We start from the raw sequence: 9803 nt of genomic DNA, 5'->3' as shown, positions 1-9803 counted from the left end.
CAAATTGGATCACCTAGAAGAAACAGATAAATTTCTAGAAACATATAATCTTTCAAGACTGAATTATGAAGAAATAAAAATCTGAAGAGACCAATAATGATCACAGAAATTGAAATAGTGATGAAAAATCCAGCATAAAGGCCCAGGATTAGGTGACTTCATTGATTAATTCTATCAAATCTTTATAGAAGATTTCTGATCATTCTCAAACTTTTCCAAACAAATTGAAGAGAAGGGAATGCTTCCAAATTTATTTTGTGAGTCTAACATTACCTTTATATCAAAGCTATCTAAGGATTAAGAAAAAGGGGGAAAAACCTATATGGCAATATCCTTGATAAACATACATGGAAAAATAACAGCAAACTTAATTTAATATAACATTAAAAAGACCCAAATCATGATAGAGTGGGGTTAGTTCCTGGCTATAAATGTGGTTCAGTATACACATATCAATCAATGTGATACACCACATCAAAATAATAAAGAATGGAAACCATATGACTATCTCGGTAGACACAAAAAAATTTGGCAAAGTCCAGCATAATTTCATAATGATGGCCCTCAGCAGACTGGGCATAGAATAAAGGTCCCTTATAAAAACCACCTTCTGTGATAAACCCACAGCTAACCTTATACTCCATGGCTGAAAGCTGAAAGTTAGACTGGAAATGTAGGTCACTGGAAGAACATGTGTGAAGCCCTGAGTTCAATTCCTACTACTGAAAAAAGAACAAGAAAAAGCTGAAATATTTTCCTCTAAGGTGAGGGGAAAAAAAAAAAAGGTACCTTTCTCAGCACTTTCATTAAACATATTATAGAAAGTCCTAGCCAGGGCAATGAGTCAAGAGAAAAAGTAAACGTCATCCAAATCATAAATAAAGAAGGCAAATAATCTCATTGCAGATATTAGCTTAAATATAGAAATCTTATGGCCATTTATGCACCTTTGCCCTCTCTATCTTAAATATATACTTAGATTTCCAATAACACAAAGCAGTGTACAAATTTTTGCTTCAGGTATCAAGCTTATTTTAGAAATCTCAAGAGGCAAAGCAAAATATATTTACCTGTATTTTTGTTCCTTCCATTGCTTTGTCTTCACCCTTCATATTCCAAGAAATTTATTTTTAGCATATCATTTAATTTTAAAAAACTTTCCCTAAGTCATTCTTTTTAAGATAGTCTATTGGTGTCAAATACTCAGAAGAAGCTTTCCTTCTTTTAGAAAGTCTTGCTTTTTCCTTTATTCTGGAAGGATATTTTTAACTGAGTAAAGTAGTTTAGGGTGAAAAATCCTTTTTTTATCAAAAATTGAAAAATATTGTATCACTTTTTTTATTGAATCTCTTTTATGTATGTGGTTAAACTTAGTAAGTTTTTAACTATTATTTCTTTGAACATATTTTCAGTCTCAATCTTGTTTCAGTCCCAATCCTCTGGGACTCTGCAGATAGATCTCTTAGATCAGGGCATATGTCCTTTATATCATCTGACTCTTTAGAAACTTAATAATGTAAAATATCTCATATATATCATAGATGGTGCTTAGGAAGAAACTTAAAAGCAACTGATTATCCATATAAAGAAAATAGAAATTATAATTATTATAGTTCCAATTCATGCCACATATACTATGATTAACTTTTTCATCTTTATCCATTTTTTGGTAATAAATTTCTTTCTCTTTGAGAATAAATATGCCCCAAAGTTCACACATATGAATAAATAAAATGAACTCTCATAGCGAACATTGTGTTCTATGATCTGCTTTTCACACTTATTAACAGTCTTTTAACTACTTTCCTAGTTAATATCAGAGTTATGTTAAACTCATTTTCTTTGTAATTCACAAGATAACAAACTGGTTCCATTTGGGATGGATCCACCACATAATTGTCCTGCAACAATCCTATTTTCTGCTTCCAGACTGTTTGGAAGAATTCACTGCAGATTTCTAAACCTTGATTTTATCAAACTTTAAGCTTTGCCATTACTCCCCACGGTTAGCAGCTGACTAACAAATATTCTTCCCAAAATGCTGAATATGGCTCTTGACATCTGTTCTGTTGCTGTGTCCCTGCCAGAAGCGTAAAATGAAGGGCAAAGCTGTTTTACTTTCTTATTTTTCCCTATTGTCTTACAGCACCTAAACAGGCAATATCAACGACAAAGAGTATATTATCTCTCTTGCCAAAGAAAAATTCTATTAATTTTTTGCCATCCTATCTGAAATAATTCATATCAGCTTTTGCCTGAATTGTTTTTTTAGCTCTTAAAGTCTATGAAAAAAAAGGAGAAGTTTCATAGCAAGTTATCAATGAAACATGACTATGTCAGTTTAATTAAATAGTTTTAGGCAGTTAAGAGATGGCATTCATGTCAAAATTTATATTTTATTATGTTTACTCATGTATTTTTATGAAATCAGATAACTCAGTACTTTCTACCTGACAGCACTTCTTAATATAAACCCAAGTCTGAGCATCTGTGTTCAAATTCCTCTTCTTTTATTACTGCAAATAACACATACAACCACACGCATCCTGGGACAAATTATTTGACTTATTTGAGCCTTAACTTCTTCATTTAAAAAAAATAGTTTTAACTTGAATGCGATAGTCACAAACTACAGCACATTTAGTAGTTCTTTAAAATGTGTGTAGCTTTAAAGTGGAAGCTCTTCCTAATATTTTTGATTGGTTCCAGTTATTCTACACATGCAAACTAAATAAACTATATTTGCTTAGATCTTTATCTATCAGAATCAATAATGATAAATTCATTTTTATAGTTATATGTATTTCTCTAGCATTTCTTCCTAATAAATATTTTTCTCAACAACAAAAAAGCACACGAAATACCCTTTATTTCTTGAGTAGATCACACACAAACTAAGTCAGAAACAAATACAGGGAAGTTAAGAAATCAAGGAAGAGGAAGAATGAAGAACAAACTTCACCATGACTCTCTATATACATTTTCTTTCACTAGGTTCTTATAAAGAAGGGGTTCATGAAATGTGTTATTGTCTAAATTTTCAGGGTCCTTGCAGAGTAAAAATTTCCTATGTCTCTTGTCCCAGATATCTCAGATGCAATATTGCTTCCCATGTAAATGCATGCATCTTAAAGACAATTTTACTTCCCAGGGCATATCTGTTAATATCTAGAGACAATTTGCTAGTAGCTGTCTGAGAGGTTTCTACTGGCATCTAGTGGGTGGATGCTATGGATATGGCTAACATTCTGCTATGCACTAGAGAACACCCAATAATGAAGAATAATCCTGGGCTGGAAAGTAGTTCAGTGGTAGCATGATTGCCTAGCATAGGTGAGGTTTTTGATTCAAGTCTCAGCACGACAAATAGGGAAAGAAGGAAGGAAGGAAGAAAGGAAGGAAGGGAGGGATAGTTAGTCCACCCCAAAATGTCAATAGTGCTGAGGATGAAAAACCTTGGGCTAGAGAATCTCACAGATTTATAGTTGGTTCTGATTAGTTCTTTCTACTAAAGTCCCAATGAAAATAAACCAATGGGAACCTCACCTCTTTTGCCAGAGTTGTCACTTCTCCATCATCCTGGCTGTTATTTCCAATAATCAATCAAGGATCAGCACCTTCTTAGCATCTTGTCTTCTGGGTTTGATTTAGTTAGTCATTTTGCATGTCATGTACAATTGACCTTCTGTATTCAAAATTTCTGTATCTATGAAATCAACCAACTACAGAACAAAAATATTTGTTAATTGCAACTGTAATAAGCAGTTACAGACTTTTTTCCTCATTTTTATTCCCTAAACAATAAAACAACTATTTACATATCATTTACATTATACTAGATATTATAAATAATCTAAAGATTATTTAAGTATACAGGAGCATGTGCATAGGTTATATGCAAACACAACACCATTTTAATAGTGACTGAACTTGAGCATCAGCAGGCTGGTATCTACAGGAATCTGAAGACAATCCTCTGTGAATGCTAAGGGACAATTTTATTTGATTATTTTTAGAGAGAAACTGGCTAGGTTGGTATAACTTAGTCAAGAGTCTCACTAATATTAAATCATAAGTACTGACCTATAAAAATTATATTAAAGACATCATATTTTTCTGGTTCCTTTTAAGTTCTTTTTATTTCTATATGATATCATAAAGCTGCCTATAAAATATTTTTTACCACAATCATAGTCTCCTTTTATTATTTGTATTGACAAATGCAATTTATTTTTTAAGTGATGCTACTGGTGATGCATAATGAATGATCCTCCTTCTACCACAAAAATTACGAGTTTTAGAATTCTCTTCCTATTTGCAATCATCTGGCTTATGAAGGCTTTTTCCAGGTTCTCAGTCTTTGCATTATGAAGTGTATTTGAGTCTTGATATGTGATATGGCCACTTGCCATATTTGTTATGTCCTTTAATGATGGAGAAATATGTTGATAGGCTGACTTATTGACCCAAACTGACAACTTAAGGAAATAGTCCACATCAGTAAAATTCTGAGAAAAAATTGGAGTCAGGAATTTCTACAAAGATAAATTTCAGGAAAGTTTTGTTGTTTTGTTTTGTTTGACTTCTGTTTTGAATCCTGAGACTCTAAAGTTAAATCAACTTTTACAACACTTACGACACTTTGCCAGAGTCACTGCCTCTATAATGGGCTACAGAGTGAATCTAGTCCAGGATTAATGTCTTTTCCTGTTAAAAAAAGAAATATCTTTACTTCAGATTCTCCAATTTGGTGATATAACATTCAACACTCAAAAACAATGCCCTTAATTAGCATATGCTCTCTATATAAGTCACACAGTGATTTGAGCATTAGGTTTAAAGAAAGTCCTTAGAAGTGAAAATACTTTTATTCTTTTATTTTAAAAAAGGATTTTAAGGTAGAAAATACTGAACAGCAAATTACAAAATTATTGAATATTTTTGGAAAAAATGTTAAATTTAAAAAATAATTTTAAATTTAGATATAATTTTATAAGTTTTGAAAAATACTACATTTTTAGTTTCACTAAAATCTCACCATCAGAATTTTTAAAAAAAAAACTTTTTTTTTTGCAGTTAAATGTTATTTAAAGCCAGATTTCTCTCATATAAAGAGGGGTTGTAAAAGTTTATACCAAATTTGTATTAAAGCATCTTCAAGTACCTTTCCTTTTAGTTTCTAGTTTACTTAACACATACAATCTTATAAAGCCCTTTGTCAATCCTTATACTAAATTATTTTATTAACATGTTATGGTTTGTATGCAAGGAATCCCAGAAAAGCTATGTGCAAGGCAATGCAAGAAGATTTAGAGGCAATATGATTAGATTATGAGAGCTTTAACCTAAATAGTGGATTAATTCACTGATATGGATTAACTGAGTGATCACTGAAGGCAGGCTGGGTGTGGCTGGAGGAGGTAGGTCACTGGGGGTTATATTCCAATATATTTTATCCCTGGTATGTGGGGTTCTCTCTGCTCCCTAGTTGCCATGTAGAGGGGGTTCTTTCTTTTGCCTTGTCCTTTTGCCTCACCTTGCGCCCAGAGCTACTGTGTCAGCCAGCCATGGACTGAACCTCTGAAACTGTAAGCCAAAAATAAACTTTTGCTTCTCGCTGTTGTTCTTGTCAGGCCTGCTGGTCACAGTGGTACAAACCTGACTAAAACCACAGCATTCAACACTAATTTTTAAAGATTCTTTTTCCTTAGCTTGTGTTCTGACAGTTCACCTTTCACTTCACTGTTTTATTTTTTTCACTTTTCACATTCTTATTTTTCTCATTTATTGTAAGTTTTTCAAGGTTGAATCCCTAGGTCATCCTCTCTTTCCAAAATATTCTCCCTGGGTATTCTCATCAATACCCATAATTCCAAATGCTTTCTGTATGTGTGTGTATGTGTATGTGTGTATGTATGTGTGTGTGTGTGTGTGTGTGTGTGTATATATATATATATATATATATATATATATATATATATATATATGACTTCCAAAATATGAATCACTAACTTTGAACTCCCATTTCACTCAAGATCTATATTGATGCTTTCCCCTGTAGACCTTGAAAGTAATTCTACCACCCACTCAAATAGGATCCATAATTGGTTTTTTATAAGTTCACCATTCTCTCTTTCATTATCTCAGTAAAGGGAATACCCTTCATCTAGTTTCACAAGCCTCAAAAATAGAATAGTCAAGTGATTTTATTCTGCTTTTTCTTGCATTTGAAACTCATCAAAACTGTCTTGTAACTCATTTTAAATGTCACTGAATGTGTTCACTCCTCTTTATCTCCATCATTAATTTCAAATACCAACCAACCATAATCTTTTATCCAAATCATTGAAATAACCCTAGGAAGGGAGGAATGAGTTGCAGACCTCCAACAACACTTTTTTTCCCATCATCTTATACAACAATTTTTTTTTTTTGCATGAGTTCCTCTCATCTCTAGCTCTTTCAAGACTGCCCCCTCCTTAGCAGCTACAGCTGCTAACACTCACAGCCTTTTTTTGGGGGGGGGGCGGGGGTTGGGGTTGGGGGGGTGCAATGCTGGGGAATTGAACCCAGGGCCTTGTACATGCAAAGCAAGCTCTCTACCAATGGAGCTATATCCTAGCCCCCCTCACAGTCTTTATGTAAGTCCCCACACTGGTGCTTTTGCACATGCTGTTCTATTGGCCTGAAATGCTCTTTCCTCTCCATCATTACCTGATTAATTTCCACTCCTCCAAAATATCTCAGCTAATATAACACCTCCGGGAACCTTCTCTGACCTCTCTATCTCTATGTTAAACTCCATTATTATATTTCTTACAGAGCAACATGACCTCTTTCAGCCTTATTATAATAATTAATTTGTATAGTTGTTTGATGGAATTTGTTTCTTTTACATTAGTGGGATTATATAGAATAAGAAGAAATAAGCCTAAAAATTTCTTGACCCACAATATGTGCTCAATAAATATTTGTTGGATGAATAAATAAAGCCATGAGCCACTATTAACATTTAATTGTCGTGATACACTATCTTTTATTTCACAAAATTTTGATTTCAAGATATATTAACTTTATGGGGCTGGGGTTGTGGCTCAGTGGTGGAGCACTTGCCTAGCATATGTGAGACAGTGGGTTTGATCCTCAGCACCACATAAAAATAAAATAAAATAAATATATTGCATCCATCTACAACTTAAAAAAGTATTTTAAAAAGATATATTAACTTTATGATATACCTTAATTGTAGTTTATAATAACTATTTGTACTGCTTTTTTGTTTGTTTGTTTTGCAGTACTGGGAACTGAACACAGAGCTCATGTATGCCAGCAAGTGCTCTACCACTGAGCCACAACCCCAGCCCTTTGCATTTTTTTGTTTTGTTTTGTTTTAAGATGAAGTCTTAATACATTGCTCAGGTTGGGCTCAAATCTGCAATTTTCTACCTGAGCCTACCCTGCCATTGGGATTAGAAGCTTGTGCCACCATACCTGGCAATATATTCATTTTATACATAGTTAACAAAGGACAATGCATAATTACTCAATAGAAAACAAAACATACTGAATATATACTTTAAGATACTTCTCATTTGTTTTGGGTTATACTTGTACAATATTTCTAGAAACCTAGTAATCACCATTACATCTGATAAATATTTCCCTTCTTTTTACCCTCACTAATAAATAATTTATGGGCACATTAATAAAATTATAAGATATAATGTAGTTCAATACACCATACAACAAAAATGCTGTCTATACATGCTGTTAAATTAACATACTGTAATAACTAATTCTAATGTGCATGTTTGATTTAAAGTTGCAAAACATTATTTTTTTCTTATTATTAATGTTGCAGCATTTTTAATCTGTTTCCTAATACCCATTCTATGAAGATACTTGTGCCAATTATGTCAACTGTGACATATGATAAATCAATTTTCCATGTCTCCATTTTTTAATTTACAAAGTAAGAAATATGGTGATTTTGTATGATCAGTCTAGCTCCTGCACTTAATTTCATAATTATTGTTATGTAGGATTGATCTGGCATGGAGCAAAATAATAATAATAATAATAATAATAATAATAATAATAATAAATGATTAAGTACTAATACTAATTAACTAATAATTAACTAATAATAATGAATGATTAATTACTAACTGTATATTATAGAAAAGCTTCATCACCCTTTAAAATTTATGAAATACTTTCAAAGTAATTGAGCATAGAAATAAACCAAGAAACCCAGGACTGAGTCTTAGGAAGGTCTAAAGTCTAAGCCTAAAGTCTCTTTATTAATCCAAATTAATTTTTCCAAATGACTATTTGTGGGAGATCAGTTAAGGGAATGAAAGTTTACTGAGATTACTCATTACTGAGGATTACTGGTATGTTTCCTCTTATGGAAGAGGCACATAACTGATTGTTAATGCAAATGTTCTGAGAAGACCTGCAATAAGAGCAGTTTATTTGACTTTGTTTAAACCACTGTTTCCTAAAAGTATTTGTTCTTATGACCCCATTTTATGTACCATAACATATTATGTAATGTGATGTATTACTCAAAAACACATTTTACATAACATATCACTAGCTGGGAAATGACAGCTTGTCTTGGGATTGCAGCTCTTTGGACCTTAAACAGTTGAATTATGTAACTTTCCTTTTGCTTTTATAAACTTGGTTGTTTCAACAAGTATAACCTGTGTCTGTGGGGCCCAGTGTAAGAAGTTTCACAGCATGGCCATCTGTTCCAAATTCTTGATATAAAATTTTCCATCAATTCAACTCAGAAGCATTTTCCTTACAGCAAATTAACAGACTGGAAATTTAGAGTCAGTAAATTCAGGGTCATTTTGCTCAGCAACTCAGGTTTCTTTCCAGGGACACTGACAGGGAATAGGGGAGTTCTTTTGTCCTGCGGTCATCTCAATCTTAACTCCTGTAATGAGATATCTGGAGCCCAAAGGCTAATATCTTTAGCACTACTGCTTGCAGTTACAAATTCTCCTGATACTGCAATAGGGATAAACAGCATTGATCTCAAAATATTGCTTCAGTTCAGGGACTAGCACTGAATTACAAGCTCAAGAAAAAAAACTATCCTTTTACATTTCATAAAAGTGATAATTTCTTAACTTTTACTGGGCATTTTCTGTTATGTAAGTCATATTTTAATAGTGCTCACTTAGGCAGCATACAGTAAAATTGGAATAATACAGAAAAGATTAGCAAGGTCCCTGCACAAAGATACACAAGTCTGTGAAGCATTCCATATTGAATAAAAAATCTGAAATCTATTACATAGCATTTTTTAATTTAAAGTAGATTGGAATGTCTCTATATCTGCAAGTATATATTAACATGGGACTTTACAAGTACAACGTGGAAAATAAAAGCTGCCAATCTATTCTAATGGATTTTATTTTCTAGTAATGTAATTGCAGATTTCATTTCTCAAAGGGAAAAAAAAAAGAGTAGTACCAACCACCAGAATTTGTTGCAGATACTATTTACTTTTCCTCAGTATGCTACAGTGTGCTACTTGCCCTTAGTGTGTGCAGGCATCCCTGTCAAGGACACACCCACCTTTCTATAGTCTCAAGGTCTTATTTTCCTTTCTTACAAAGTCAGGTAACCTTATTTGGGGTTTTATTTAATATTCATCCACTAATCTGTCTAATAGTTGCTGGAAACATCGAGATAAGTAGACGGGCAGCAAGGTTTGCCAACATGCTCTAATACAAAGAAGCGTACCAGTTTTTAATGTAGGAGAGAATGTCAAAAAGAATAAT

The 9803-nt window shown here is 32.8% G+C and overlaps 1 pseudogene; it reads left to right on the top strand.

The window, feature by feature from the left end:
• The first annotated feature begins 9190 nt into the window (after window positions 1-9190).
• On the top strand, window positions 9191-9290 carry LOC114095125 (U6 spliceosomal RNA; annotated as a pseudogene).
• The last annotated feature ends 513 nt before the right edge of the window (window positions 9291-9803 follow it).

The sequence above is a fragment of the Marmota flaviventris genome, chromosome 6 (genome assembly GCF_047511675.1).
Source record: "Marmota flaviventris isolate mMarFla1 chromosome 6, mMarFla1.hap1, whole genome shotgun sequence".
In the NCBI taxonomy this organism is placed as follows: domain Eukaryota; kingdom Metazoa; phylum Chordata; class Mammalia; order Rodentia; family Sciuridae; genus Marmota; species Marmota flaviventris.
The sequence above is the reverse complement of the archived record's forward strand: the minus strand, read 5'-3'. Positions and strand labels throughout refer to the sequence as shown.